A 16,627-nucleotide genomic window follows, 5' to 3' on the forward strand; every position below is an offset into this window, starting at 1 on the left:
AAAATTTAAAATTTGACATTTAAAATAGTGGAATAAAAATATATAATTGGAATATTCAAGAGAGCATTATGTTATTAATATGACTATAGCAATAAGAAATAAAGTCATTACTTTCAAAAAACACTTTGGCCATATAAAGTGATAAGACTACATGGAATAAAATATTTAGAGTAAAATTGTTTAAAATGTCAGTCAGTTTAGCAGAAAGATGGATTATCTTGATGACATCACCTTAAAATATTTATGTTTAGTGTGCTTTTAGATTACTCTAAGATATTCTTGGGTGTTAAAGTTGGTAATTTTAGTTGATTAAAATTTTTCTATGTCATTACCAATATGTCTCTGACTCAAGTCAGAGAAGTATCTCCACCTAGGCATGGGACAACTTGATTCCCTTACCCTCTTAATTGAATTTGAATTACAAAAATAGTTTGGGTAATTCTTGGTTGCTTAAGTGAGATGAAACTAGAAAAAAAAATCATCCAGACTAAACAGACTATTTAACTGAAAGAAATACTTCTATAGGTCTGCAGGTGGTAACCACACATAGTTTCTCTCCTGTAAGTTAGTGATGTGATTAATATGTGAGCCTATATAAATCTTAGTTACCCAGAGAAGGGAAAAAGCCTGAGGATTCAAGCCCTTCTTACTGTGCAAAAAGGAAGGAGGTCTTCAAAATCACTCTATTTTCAGTATGAAGGGTTAATTCCCCAGGTGTCTTCAATCTCATTAGGAGTGGTCAGCAGTTTAACAGTAAGCTTATTCTTCTTCCAATAAGGGTCCATTTAACTTCTGACCTGGGTCTAAAGTCCATGATTTATTTAGGCTTTACATCTTCTTCTTCAGGAATAAAGTTGAGCCTGAGCCCTTGGTGTAATACCTGGAACTTCAGAAGTCTGGACCCAGCCAAAATGTTCAATTCAGGCCCAGAAACCAGGCATAGACTCACTTCTCCCTTAACGGATATGAAGGTGAATTTACACCCTGGGTTGAAGACATACCTCCTCTAGGATTTATTATTGTCATTATATGCCAGAGGGGTTCTCACTGTGGAATTAAATCACATTCTTCCCCAAACTCCTTGGCTCCATTGATACCTCAACTTTTACAACCATTGTCTATCTTGAACTATATTTATTCTATCTCTTCTATGTTTTGGTTATTCACCATGAGAAAGCCTCAAACTCCCAGGTCATCCTTTACTACTATAAACTTCAAAAAGCTCTGCACAGCCACTAAATAGCATCTACTGCCTTTTCAATTCTACTGTTAAGGGATTTGGGGCTGTTTCCAGGTTTTGATTTTTAATATTACTAGTAATGCTAGAAACACTGTTGTACATGTCTCCTTGCGTGCATGTGCATGCACTTCTGTGGAGTATATGCCAGATAAAATACAAGTACAGCCATATATCCCCTCCCTCTTGGACCTCCCCGCATACCATATAGGTCATCACAGAACACTGAGCTAAGCTCCCTGAACTATAGCAGATTCCCACTAGCTATCTATTTTACACATGGTAGTGTATTTATGTTAAACCTAATCTCCCAATTCATCCCACCTTCTCCTTCCCCCTCTGTGTCCATATGTCCGTTCTCTACATCTGCATCTCTACTCCTGCCCTGGAAATAGGTTCATCTGTACTATTTTTCTAGATGCCACATACATGCATTAATATATGTTTGTTTTTCTCTTCCTGACTTACTTCACTCTGTATGACAGACTCTAGCTCCATCCACATCTCTACAAATGACCCAATTTCACTAACACAACATAGTAATTATACTCCATGAAAAAAATAATAAACTACTCTATACTTTAAAAAGAAAAAAATACATCCAGTTAAATTTGAATTTTAGATAAACAACAAGTATTTTTATTATAAATATTCCCAAATGTCCTCCCAACCCTACTCTCTTGAATTCACAGTCCATGATTGGCAAAATCACTTACATCATCTATCTTTTTTTTGTAGCTCATCTGAAGACACCACAGTAACAGAAGTCTTTTCAAGTAATGACTATTTCTCCCTGAGTCTTTACATCCCTGTGACTGGAGGCTGGTATGCATGTTCCTTGTTCTTTATTGTTAATTTCAAATCATTCTCTCACCTTCCTCCTTTAAACCCCTCAGTTTTTTTCTTTTCTTTTATTTATTTATTTTTTTGCGGTACGCGGGCCTCTCACTGCTGTGGCCTCTCCCGTTGCGGAGCACAGGCTCCGGACGCGCAGGCTCAGCGGCCATGGCTCACGGGTCCAGCCGCTCCGCGGCATGTCGGATCTTCCCTTCCCGGACCGGGGCACGAACCTGCGTCCCCTGCATCGACAGGCAGACTCTCAACCACTGCGCCACCAGGGAAGCCCTAGACCCCTCAGTTTTGAAACACGTTATCCGGTTGTATTATCCAGTACTACTCATTAAAAGTCTAATCAAGCAACCCTTTAGCATACTCCCCCTAATTTCTTTGACAGTTTAACTCCTGGCTCTTTATGACTTTCTCCAACAGTAATCACATTTTAATGTCTGGAGATTTCAATAATTATATGGTTAATATCTTCAACATTCTGGCTCCTCTAGTCCTTGAAGTCTTCTCCTCCAATAATCTCAGCTACCCATATCTATGATCACACCCTAGATCTGTTTATTACTAACACGGGAGCTCTCCTGGTTTTCATCTTGTCTTTTGGATGATTCCGTCTCAGATTCTTTTTCTGGATCCTTCTGGTTCCTTTTCTTCTCCAAGACATGAGTGTTGGGATGCTCAGTCCTTGGCAACTTTCTTTGACATGGTGCCCTCTTTGGAATGCTGCCAGTCTCATAGCTTTAATCAGCATCCATATTTTGATTAAAATCTACATTTATATTATTTATATATTCAGCTCAGATATCAGTTCTAGTCTTAAATCATATATTCTCCTGAATAACTACGGACATTTCAAGCTGTACATGTTTAAAACTGATCTCTTCATATTCACCCCAACCTGCTCTACTTGTAGTCTTCCTCTTCATAATTTAAAAGAACTGCTTTCATGCAATTACTAAGGCAAAAACTTATGAGTAATCTTTGATTTTTCTTTCTTTCACATCCCATATCTATTTTAGAAGGAAGTCCTCTTACCTCTATCGTCAAACTAGATTTAGAATCTGATCATTTCTCATCATCTCAGCTGCTGGAGCCCTGGTTCAATTTGCCATTCTTTCTCACTCAGATTATAGCAATAGCCTACCAACAGGTTTTCTTAATTCTACCTTTGCCCAGTTAGTTGAAAGTCTGTCTCCTACACTCCAGCTAGAGACATAACAATTAAGACATATTTCAGACTATGCTAATTTTCTCCTTAAAATTCTTAAATGGCTCCCATTTCACTCAGGCTAAAAGCAGATTCTTTAAAATGACCCTGTAATTCCTTAGACTTTCAGCCCCCCGTTTATCTCTCTGACTTCATTTCCATTTTCCATTCCCTCACTTTTCTCTGGCCACATTGTCCTCTTTGCCAGGCCATAAATGCACCAGGCAGATGCCTACCTTAGGCCTTTGCAACAGATCTTCCTTTGGCCTGGCGCACTCTTTCCCAACTTATAGGCAGACCAGTTTTCTCATGTTCTTTGTCTATTCTCAATTATCTTATTCTCAGTGACTGACCACACTGTATAAACTGCACAAATCTCCTCTTATTACTGCAAATTTTCCACACTCTGCTCTAATATATTAATATTAATATATTAAAATTATATATATCATAGTTTATTACACTGTTATTTAACTATGTCCTCCCTTTGGAATATAAGACTGAAGAGACATAAGATACCTGGCCCACAGTGGATGCTCCATACGTATTTGCTGTATTAATAAAATAAATATTCCATTGAGTAAACTAAGTATCTTTTTAAAGTGCACCAGTAATGCAAGCGTTTGCTTTCTCTAGGCAATCCTAATCTTGTCAATAGTTACCAAACATCATTTTCTTATGATAACTAAATATTGTTATTTGTATTCACTGACATGTAGAGACAGCTTGGTTGAGAGTAGTACTCATAACTTCAAGTTCTGAAACTAATTGATTGCACAAAATTTTATCTAGAGCTGGAGCATTTCTCTTGTCCCTTCCCATTCCCTCTTCACTGAGCTAATTGTACTTCAACTTTAGCATTCCTTCATAAGAAAAGATGTCCCTGTACCCCGTTACCAGATAAAGTTACCATTATAAACTCTTTATTATACTTTACTTCACTCTCATAATACTTTTTATAATAGTAATTAAATAATTGTTTCATTCCCCATTTGTCTCTTCCCAATAAATATAAGTTCCATGAAAACCAGGATTAGCCATATTATATTTCTTAAATGTCCACTTATAACTTGTCAAGTTATCCCTAGTAACTACTGAATTACTTTAAAATATACCCAATAATTATTTGTTGAATTAATTTTTTTATAGAAAAAGATCAATGACTTTTTAATAAGCACTACTTTATTTTCTGACATATAATCAATTATTATTTTCTTTTTTTGCTGATGACAATTACAAAGCATTCTCAATAATGTTGATTACTAAGAATAATATCCCATATCATCTAATCACCTAAATTTTAACTTGACAAGACTTGTAATATATTATGTATTTGTGTATATGTATATAAACATGAAACATTACATTTCTTAAGTGTTCAATAAATGGAATATTCCAACTTGTTAAATGATCTGTTTAATATAATATGAATATTAAAATTGTTTATTCTAGTTTTACTTATGAAGTATTAATGGTGAGATCTAACTGGACACAGAAACTGAGGGGCATAGAGAAGTCATATATCTTTCAGAATTTACTCCAATCGTATTTATTCGTTCAATTTCATAAAATATGTTTAGCCTTATACTATCACTTATGCTGATGTTTTTATGAAGTTCGTAATTTTTGATATATGGTATATTATATTTTAGTAGAAATTGCATATTACTAATTCATAATACTGTCATTCAAAATAAGTTATTTTCTTAGATTACACATGGAAAAAAATTCCCCGGGGGTTCCCAAACACAATCTCTAAATTTTTAAAAAATATATAATTAGACTTATCAATTAGTTTCTGAAAAAGCACTAAAATACATGGTCTTATCACCTCAAGAAAGAATAAAAATATACATCAAAGCCACACTATTACTGCAATTGATACACTCAGTCATCTACTGTAGAGTATAGCACTTATCTCTATAGGAATACTTATTTTTATCAATCAAGAATACCGAACAGGAATGACTTTTCAGCAATCTCACCAGGGCAGTCACGCCTTTCTAGTTTGAAACCTGCTATAAAATATGTCTTTGGCTATCAAACCTCCATGCTAAGCAGAGCTCAAAATACTAGCTCAAATTAGTTTGGGAGAGGGCAAATAGCTCTATTTGGTCTTGACTGAGTTTTAAAAGACTTACTTCAGTTAGAAAATTGGGTAAAAGCTTACTGTGTCTAAATTCTACATTTAATAATCTTCTGAAATTTTATGGTGAAAAAAACATGTTCTACACATTTCATCCAAGGCTTAATCAGTGGTAAGTATAAAGTGAGAATGTATAAATATTAATTGTAGAATAAATATTATTCCAGAATAAGTAAGTACAACTATAAAACAACTTAAAAAAATTAAGCCTAATATATAGACTATTCCTGAACAGGTAAAAAATCTAAAATTTAATTTAAAATTATCCTTTTCATGGAATATTATTTTAATTAAGTTTTACATTATTTCCTTATATCATTATGATTTATGATATTTAATATTTTTAATTTCTCTTTTTATAAAAAATGTAGCAAACATAGGCCACCAGAAGAGAAATAATACATTTTGTAATCTGCATTAAGGAAACATATTAGTATCTTTTGATGTTGGAAGAATCCTATTAGAAAATTTCATTTACTGGTGGCCTTTTTGCACTGACTAAAGAACATGATTTAACATACATACAAAAATATGAAACAGTGCCTGTCATTCAGGATCCAGATTTGCTATATGGATTTCACATTATGAATTACAGTTTTCATAAATTTACTATCACTTTCATTTGATTTTTAAGCTTCTATATCAATTTACATCTTGAAGCAAAGATTCCAATTTTTATTAACTTAGTTTTGAATTCAGTCTCCACAAAGGACCGGGAAGTTTTAACAAACTTAAAGTGTACAAAGATAAACAATGAAATGATCTATTGAAATATTAATAAGGTCTAGAGACTGAGTATTTCTAGAATATACAGGAAAATTTTACACAATACTTTTCCCTATTTACATATTCATAGACAGGTATGAGGAAATGATGTGGTCCAATTCCTGAACAGAAGATAAATATAAACACTAGAAAAACTAAATGATTGGTCTTAGATCATATGAGCCAGATGGCAGCAATAATGGACCAGGGCCATGTTGCCTAACATCCAATGTTCTACATGTACGACTTAATTAGTTTTACATCATAAAAATAATATATACTAATTACAAAGAATATGAATTAGTAAAACATTAGGAAATCCTCCTGTAATCCAATTAACCATTACTGGCCTCCTGGCCATTCCTCAAACACACTAAGCAGGCTGCTGGCCTAGGCTATAGTTCTAATATCCATTATACTCTGAACACTCTCCTTCAAGAGAATTACATGATTCACTCCCACACTTCCAATCACACTGGCCCAATTACCGTTTAACACATAGTTCTTCCTCACTACTTGATATTAAAGTGGAAACTCTCTCATGCCCCCCTCACTATATCTATACTATGCTTTTTTTCTTTTATATTGCTTTTTTCATCACTTGATATATTTACATATTTATTTTACTTACTTTTATGCCTCCTCTCACTATATTTCAATCTCCATAAGACTTTGTCCAGTTGATTCACCACTGTATCTCAATCCTTGACAATTCCTGGCAAGTGTTAGGTCCTAGAATATATAAATATCACTAATCTGAACCCCTCCCCCTGCAAAAATTGAACTTTAAATGTTTCTTCCGTTCATGATCTGGGCAACATAAATTAAGACCATAAACAGCCTTAGACTTGAAAGAGCAAGAGGAGAGAGCAATTTCTAGAACCAGAAACAGAGTGGACTGTATGGGGAGAACAACTCGACTGGAGATGAAACTTTAGTCTGAGGATGCCTCTAGGAACATACAATGAACCATGTAATGAACAATAAATGAATTATCCATGTAAGAAGAGCACATAAGGAGCAGTTACAGATACTGACATGAAAACTACAGAAGAGACAGAAATATGCATTCTTTAAAAATATTTAAGAATAATTTATCAAAAAGAGTTCAAATAAAAACTTGGTAGAATGTCACATTTTACCACTGAATTAAAAAATATAGTTAAAAAGGATGTTTTCTTACAGAAAACACAACTGACAAAATAGAAGCAAAAGACCAGAGAAACTGAAGGAACAGTCTAATACCTTTGCCCAAAAACAAAATCCAACCAAAAAATGTAAAATATTTTAGGCTCATGTTGGACCAAATCTTTCTAAAGCAGATATTCACTATATTATGTAATTTTTCTAAAGCAGAGGGACTGCGTACTGCCAACTGCCAGAAAGGTCCATTCCAATTCCCTATTCATGGATAGGGGAAAAGACCACTGTGTAGTAATTCTGAATTCCAATGGGCCCACTAGGAGGTGAACTTAAGACAAAAATCCATTAATACCTGACCCAAATATGCCCTGACTCTAAGTATAGTCAAGATGATGTGTAAGGTCTTTGAATATTAATATCATCACAGAATTTGAGTGATTTGAACATTTCCCTTTCCCTGGTATAAGTTACATAAGTAAAAGGTCATAATTCTCTTTGAGAGCAGGGTAGGTTAATTCTTACCAAACAGTCTTGATTTTTGAGGCCTGGCCTCTCTTTCAGTCAGTGGGTTATGGGTCAATATGTCCTGGGTATAAATACTGGTTTAGATCTGGCAACCAGTGAGGAATCAAGATTTTTTACTGGAATGGCCACTCCAACCATCTGATTATTCATCTTCAATTACTTTTGATCTTAAACATTTACCAACACCTTGTTGGATGCCTATCTGTCTTGTCCATACAGTCCCCATATTATGCTATCATTGCCATGGTTTCTAAGTACCCTGGCCACCGCTCTGATATTTCTGTTCACTACAATAACTTTGTCCAACTGGTTTCTGAAAGTTAAGCATCCAGATCTTAATCAAATCCAGGTTTGATTAATTAAGGGTCATTTTATGTGGATTGTTCTTAGGGTGGCAAATTCTCTAACAGTATCTCCCTACTGACAGCTTTGACCTGAAGAGAACAGCCACCACTGAGCTTTTCCAAGCTGATGGCTCTCCTCTCAACAGAACATTACTTACTGCTTTGTTAAATGAAATGTTTGCTAGACCCTCTAGTGGCATAACAACCTTTGGTGGGTTTTCCATCCATGGTGTATATGTCATGGTATGCAAACCATCTAAGCCTTTTGTTCCCTTCCTCCACAATGTGCCACAGCTACTGTGATTATTTTACTTCAACTAGTATATACTTTCATTTTTCTCAGAGTCCAAAAATCAGCCTCATAGTGTGTCAGTTGTCAAGGTTTTAAATCCTATGGAACAGAGATACATTCCCATATCAATACACTCTCCTTTATACAATCATTTTTTCTTATCCTCTTGAATTTAGTTTCATACAGACTCTCCAGCTCCCACTGGTAGGTTCTATAGCTTCTTGGGGTATAGACCTTTTTCTCCATGAAAAGACTCTGATGCCCTAGTGAAGTTATGTAATGATTTAGTCCTAGTTATTGGTTTACTGACATGAGGGGAATTGTGGTCATATCCTCAGGGGGATATGTGTTGACTTGCAAGGCAGAGCCTTCTGCATCATCTTCATCATCAAGCAAGAGGGTGGAAAACACTACTCTTTAATAATATGAAGTGCTACTTATGCAGACTAAAAATGTTCTGGGGAATCTGGGTTGATTCAAAGCAGATGTCATCATCACATATTTCAGAGTCCCATGACCCTGGCATGGTGGACCTGCTATGGCTAAAATTTCAACATTCTCTCAACATCTGCCACTGTAACGTAATAAGTCCTGAGCCCAACCCTCATTCTTCTGCCCTGAGCTTGTTCTACAGGATATAAGAATCTTGGGATTGATATATACTATAAATTGACACTACTATATATGAAATAGATAACTAATGACCTACTGTATAGCACAGGGAACTCTACTCAATACTCTGTAATGGCCTATGTGGGAAAAGAATATAAAAAAAACCTGGATATGTGTATATGTATGATTAATTCACTTTGCTGCACACCTGAAACTAACACAACATTGTAAATCAACTATACTCCAATGAAAATTTTAAAAAGAAGAATCTCTTTATATGTTGTCAAAGAGGCTCTCTGGCTTTAGCACTTAGATTTCGGTTGGTTATTAATCACACTCACACTTTCTTCCTATTTCTCCAACCATATCATCTGCTCCCAGAAGCAGCCATCTAGTATCATTGTCCTTATAATTACTATTTCTCCCACATTTCTCAAACTCCTGATACATTGCATTAATAAATACATTCCCTTTCAGGATTATCTAATCCATGTCATCACTAATTAAAGTTTAACAATTGAATTCTAATTTCATGCCCAGATCTTTCTGAGCTCTACCAATTCACCAGTGATGGGGCTCTAGATGTCTAGTGCTGATACAACTGTACAATCCCATACTAAAATCTGTTTTTTTCAGACATTATGGTATGCCTTTGGTTTCAATACCTACAGGTTAAGAAGAAGACAGTCTTAGTAGATGGGGAAGTTCGTTTGCAATACATTACAATAGAAAATTCAGCTAATCCAAAGGGAGTTCTGGAGTTTGAAGGACCCTTCAGAGTTGTCCCACACTGGGAGAACACGGCTAGGCTCTTTACACCAATATTGACCAGTAATTCTGCCCTAGAAAGAGGACATTACTTTGAGAGGTCATCTTTGGCCAAGAGCAATCACCAAAAGATAGCTCAGATGCAAGCTTTTAGTCACCAACACTCTCAATATCTGGAGGAAGGAGTGCTTTATTACTGCTTTTATTATATATACTTTAAATATTTAATTGATGCCTTTATCATATATGCTTTAAAATATTTATTCTTACACATTTTTCATTCTTATGGTTTATACGCCTAAGACACATTCTTTTCTTTTCCTTAAATAACATGAACAAATAATATGCTAAATTTCTTTTCCTTTGAATATCTTTTAGCATGATACAAGTTTTTCTTTTTTAAGCTCTAAGGTGTATGGGGTTAATAAACACACAGGCAGATAGCTATTATGTTACTACTCATTAAGTCATTATTATTCATTTTCTTATCATAGTCGTATTCTGATGAAATGGTTTTTAAGTATTTTGTGTTGTTCACTGATGTTTAAAAATATATTTTTGTATCTCCCATTAGATAAGAGCAATAGTTAACACACTCAACAGTCATCATTTCATTTCTAAAATGCCTTAAATGTTCTCAGTAGAATGCTTTAAATAATGCATTTTATTAAATAATATATTCATATCTTCTTTTGAAAAATATTTTGTTTTATCTTTTCCCCTCAAGACTAAAAGTTTTATGTCAGGAGTTTTAAACACTAAATTAACTGGGAAAGGATTCATTTAAGTCCAGTATTGGCTTTCTGGTTTAGATATATTAGATATGACCTCTTCACCAGTTTAATTAAATAGGGTAACTTTTTAAATATTAGTCAAAATCATTTTCTGATCTTGTTGGAATTTTTAAAAACGGGTGCATACCATTTTATTCAGTGACATTAAAGAAGCCAATTAATATAATAGAGGCTCATTTTAAGTTTGTAAATTTAATCACTGTATTCTGACAATAGCTTAACATTATTTCTTTGAGTAATAAAAGGATGATATCTTCCAACCACCTAATCTATCCCTTCATAGGAGTCATGTACTGATTGGTTACTATATGGAAATCATGAAGGGCTTTAGCCCCTGACTGCCTTATTTTATCACCATCTCAGATACTGCCATCATTCTATGAGACTTCAGTAGACTAGACTAAACCATTACAAATGCTGATATACTAAGAATTATACTCAGTTCATGACTTCCTAATCGCCAATGAATTTTTCTTCCTCACCTGCTAAAATATGGTCACACTCCATAAATCAGAAATTTTCCATATGCCAAAGCACGAACACAAGAATCTCATCCTTAACCATAAACTCCCTTTCTTTACAGTACAATTTCTAAACTCATTATAACTTTAAATCTACTGATGTTGATAATCTATCACTTTATTTAATTTCTTCAATTTCTATCATCTATCATTATTCTTATCTTTTTGCAGGCACCATGAATTCACCTTCATCCTTTCTTTTTCTTTTTCTCATTCCACCTGCCTGGCAAGACCTCATCCTTCAATGAAACTTATGTATACTATTTCAGTGGCCACACTGTCAATCTAAGCATAATTGGAGGAAATCAAGTACCCAAGATGACTGAGGTAACTATATCTTAAAGATCACCAAACTCAGTGGCTCTTCATACCGATGATTTCATAATTAAATCTCTCTTCTCAAACTTCTCACTTCTCCATACGTCCAAGTTGCTATTCTAGTTATTGACCAGCTACTCTGTTTTATTTTAAAAAATATAACACAGACTGTATCTTTCTATTCACTGAATGTACACACATGTAGGCCTTTGCAACTGTTTTCTCTCCTCATAACAATAAAGAATCCTTCCTTTCAAAATCCAATTTTTCCTCAATAGTTCATCATTTGATACCCTATTTCTATTTTACTACTTAACATCTCTTCCCATCAGCTTAGTCACTCAATCATTCCTATGCCATACAAATATAATTTAGGTATGCCCATTAAAATATACAAGTGCACGCATGCACATACACACACACACACACACACACAAGCAAACAAATGAACTACATCTATTGGCCCTATTACTCCTTAAATCTTAAATCCTTAAATCCTTAAATCTGCTGGCCGCTACACACCAGCGGCTGCTATTCAAGAAGTGATGCAAATATTATGGGTCAATTTCTTATCTTCCGTTCATTTTTCACCTTACTACAATGTGCTCTCCTCTTCTACCAAGCTACTAAAACTGCATTACAAATTCACCCATACACATTGCAAAATACAGTAGGTCCCTTTCAGTCTTTAACCCCTAATATCTCTCATTAGCAATTAACTTATTTGATAACTGCTTTACTTTATACATATTCTATTACATTCTATGCATTACAAGCTTTATTTTTTTCCTACTTTCTTGGCCATTGTTTCTCACACCTTTTTCCAGGCTTGCTCTTTTTCACAGTGCATTATGTGTAGAAGAGATCCATGTTAGTTCAAAGTAAAACAAAATTTAAAACTATAATAAGACAAAAAACTCATAATAAATTAATAAAATAAAAATAAGGGGCTTCCCTGGTGGCACAGTGGTTGACAGTCTGCCTGCCGATGCAGGGGACACGGGTTCGTGCCCCAGTCCAGGAAGATCCCACATGCCGTGGAGCGGCTAGGCCTGTGAGCCATGGCTGCTGAGCCTGCGCGTCTGGAGCCTGTGCTCCGCAACGGGAGAGGCCACAACAGTGAGACGCCCGCGTACCGCAAAAAAAAAAAAAAAAAAAAAAAGCCAAAATAAACCAAAATAATAAAATAATAATGATGATAAATGCTTATCAAGCACTTATTTTGTGCAAGGCAGCTTGCGAAGTTACTTTATATGGATTATCTTATTCACAACAACTCTCTTACATAGATACTTCTGTCACCTAAATTTGGAGATGATGAAACTAAGGACAGAGTGTGACTGGGTCAAGATATGATGCAGCTCCTCTCTTTCTTCTCATTCAATGTTCTTTCCCTGTGATCTCGAACAAATTTTTAGCGTTAAATGGCATCTCCAGGTCATGACTCCCAAAACTAACATCTCCTGTTCAAACTTCTCTATTAGATTTAACACATACATACATTCAGGTACCTCTTTTATAGTTACACTCAGATGCTTTTTAGGCATCTCTTTTCTTTTTGAACACATTTTATTTATTTATTTATTTATTTATTTATTTATTTATTTATTTATTGCTGTGTTGGGTCTTTGTTGCTGCACATGGGCTTTCTTTAGTTGCGGCGAGTGGGGTTTACTCTTTGTTGCGGTGTGCAGGCTTCTCATTGCAGTGGCTTCTCTTGTTGCGGAGCATGGGCTCTAGGCATGTGGGCCTCAGTAGTTGTGGCACACAGGCTCAGTAGTTGTGGCGCACGGGCCTAGTTGCTCCGTGGCATGTGGGATCTTCCCAGACTCAAACCTTCCCAGGGCTCAAACCTGTGTCGCCTGAATTGGCAGGCGGATTCTTAACCACCGCGCCACCAGGGAAGCCCCAGGCATCTCTTAATGAACATTCCAAATCTAAACTACTGTTTATTCCCTTTCTCAAGAGCGTATACTTAGAATATCAAAGTGGATATGTAAATGCTCTAAACAAATATGTACATTTACTCAAGCCTAAAATACTAAGTTTTATTCACAGTTAAGGCCCCTCAAGTTTATAGGTACAAACCTGACTCCCTTGCATCACTGACTCAGAGAGGAGATCCATACAGGTTTTCCAAGGAGGCGAAGGGCTCCCTGTTCAGGGGATTCTGCAGTTGAGGTCCTCAAGCATGTCCAGAAGTGGGGACACAGGCACTCTTGGGGATTCCTCACTACTATTATAGTAATTCCACTGAGAATTGAGAAACTGACCTGGAGCAGGTCTACAACAGATGCATAAGAGGGAGGGATGCAGTTACACGACTTTATCTTCCAGGATGCCACCAATCCAAGCCTGAGCTGGTTTGTGAAAGTCTGTTATTTGGGCCTTATCGTATTCCTTCCAGACCAGGAGTATATGTGCTAGTGCAGTCTGAGTACCAACCATAGCATGTGTGTGGGGTAGTCCCTAAGCAATCTGATTTAATTCCCTGCTTCATATATGAGGAAACCAGGGCCAAAAAATAAAAACAAAAACAACAACAGCAACAAACCAAACAAACAAAACAAAAAAAAAAAAAGAAAAAACAAACAAATCAAGGAACTTACTTGTCCAGGACAAGTTTTCCTTAGATTTATAGATATAATCATCTATGCCATGGTTGTACTAGATTTAGCTGTCAAAGTGATAAGTATCTTGCAGGATTTACTTATTTTTAATAGAAGGAGACACTGAGCCATAAGGACTTTGGCTCATTTTTAATTTCAAAAAGAATGAAGTCAACTGATAGTAATTACATTATGTAAAAATATTTCCTTGTTATAAAAATTAAACATTTTTTTAATTTTATTTTTTATAAAAATAATTTTCCAGAAAAAATCTTATTGCTAACAGAGTAACACTGAATATGGGAGATAATAAATAGATAGATATAAATATACTACACCAAGTTATTAGCAGTAGGGACCAAGTATCCTTCAGTTTCATCACTATGAAAGCTTTGTTGTTGTTTCTTTAATTCAGAGAAGCATTAATTTTGTCAATATTGCTCAAAAAAACTTAAAATAATATGAAATGAAAAGTTGTAAATTATCACTCTCCAAAATATCTTTCTCAATAATCTCTCAGACTAATCCTGTGATTTGTATATATAGAAAAATAGCTTTAGTTAAAATTTCTATGTTTAAAAATACTTAAAATAGAGACCATAATGATTTTTCATATGGTCAACTGCCATTCCTTGATGTTTTACAGGGCTCAGACCTAACTCCTTATAAATTTTATTTTTTAAAGTTACATTTTTAGTATTTTGATGCAAGTGTTCCAAGATGATATAATTCAAAAATAAATTCCTAGCCAAAAGTAATACTGCCAGAGTAAATATATTTTATAGGTATATTATTCACATATGCCATTAATCATCATGTTCTGATAACCAGAAAAATACTTAGATTCTTTTATGAAAATAATATTAAAATGGAACTTTAACTATAAACTGAACATATTTTTGGAACATATTTTATATTTTCTAGGCTTACTCTGGACTATGTCTTTGTTGTGACCTATTAAATCTCAGACTGCATGAGTCAGAGCACTGGGAAATCAATTAGTCTGTTTTGGTGTTAGCATACCCAAAAAAGGGTCCTTCTTTTATTGAAAGAGATAAAACCCCAAATTCCCAGAGTTATTCATCATTTTGGGGTCTGATTTTACAAAAAAAAAAAAAAGAAGCTGTTGAAAGCCAAACTGATGAACATGTCCTGCCTAAAGCTGGTATTCAAGTCCTTGGGAACTCAAAGCTGGTATTCACAGTACTGTGTCAGCAAGAAAATACCTCAAGTGTAGAGGCAAGACTGTAGATGTTGACTTTACTTAATGGTATGTCTTCAAACATCTGTATGACTTTGTGATTTTTGTTCCTAACATACAAAAGTACAATAAACATTATTTTTTACTTAAACTTTGATATAAATAAAATCCCTTGGGCTTCCCTGGTGGCGCAGTGGTTAAGAATCTGCCTGCAAATGCAGGGGATGCAGTTTCGAGCCCTGGTCCGGGAGGATCCCACATGCTGCGGAGAGGCTGGGCCCATAAGCCATGGCCGCTGAGCCTGCGCGTCCGGAGCCTGTGCTCTGCAACGGGAGAGGCCACAACAGTGAGAGGCCCGCGTACCGCAAAAAAAATAAAAATAAAAATAAAATAAAATCCCTCTGTGACAGTAAACCAGATTATTATAGCCTTAGGATCTAATGAAATATTTAAACTTTACAAAATGTTTTCTTGAAAATAAAAGGTGATAGCATTTAATAGTACCTTACTTGGTTAACTTGGGAAAACAACACAGACAACAGCAACAAAAACACTGGACAAAAGAGATAAGTCCACTTTTTCCACTAAAGCTATTGCTATCTAAAATATAAAGATAAACTGGCATAAGGTTAAATCACAGAAGAGAAATGAAAGAATAAGTAAAATGGACAGCTCCCCGTTGTCCTATTTTAAAGGTTATTTTCCTTTTGACATAATCATTTCTTTTATGTCACCTTGATTCAATTGACTTTATGCAGTCCAAATATCATTTGAGACTCTTTTTTCACAAATATTTGCAGAACAGTCTTCTTTTGAGAAAAAATGAGTAATCACCATATGCCTGACATCAATTACAAGTCAATTCATAATTTTTAATTCATAATTCTTATTAAAACTAACAATCTCAAGCAATTATTACTTAAAATTTCTTGATCAATAATTAGAAAATATGTAATAAAGTTTAAACAGATTATTAGCTGTCTTCTATGAATAGTTTTTAACACTTCCTCCTAAAGGAAAGTTTAATCACATGCAAGCCCTGTCAGCAAACTGACATATAATGCCAGCTAAAATACATTTCTTCAAAAATTGGTCAAAGACCAAATCCCATCGTTACTGAGAAAATCTGGCAAATCAACAATAATCATATTTTTAACATGGAATTCTTACTTCTTGTACCATAATCATAACAATTCAAAATTAATTTAATGTGCTTTCATTCATGCATTTTGTAAAGTATTGCATGAGTATAAAGAGGGAGAAAAAAGAATAGAAGGTATGTTTGGCAGGAAGTCGTGA

This window comes from Delphinus delphis, chromosome 5, assembly GCF_949987515.2.
Source record: "Delphinus delphis chromosome 5, mDelDel1.2, whole genome shotgun sequence".
NCBI lineage: Eukaryota > Metazoa > Chordata > Mammalia > Artiodactyla > Delphinidae > Delphinus > Delphinus delphis.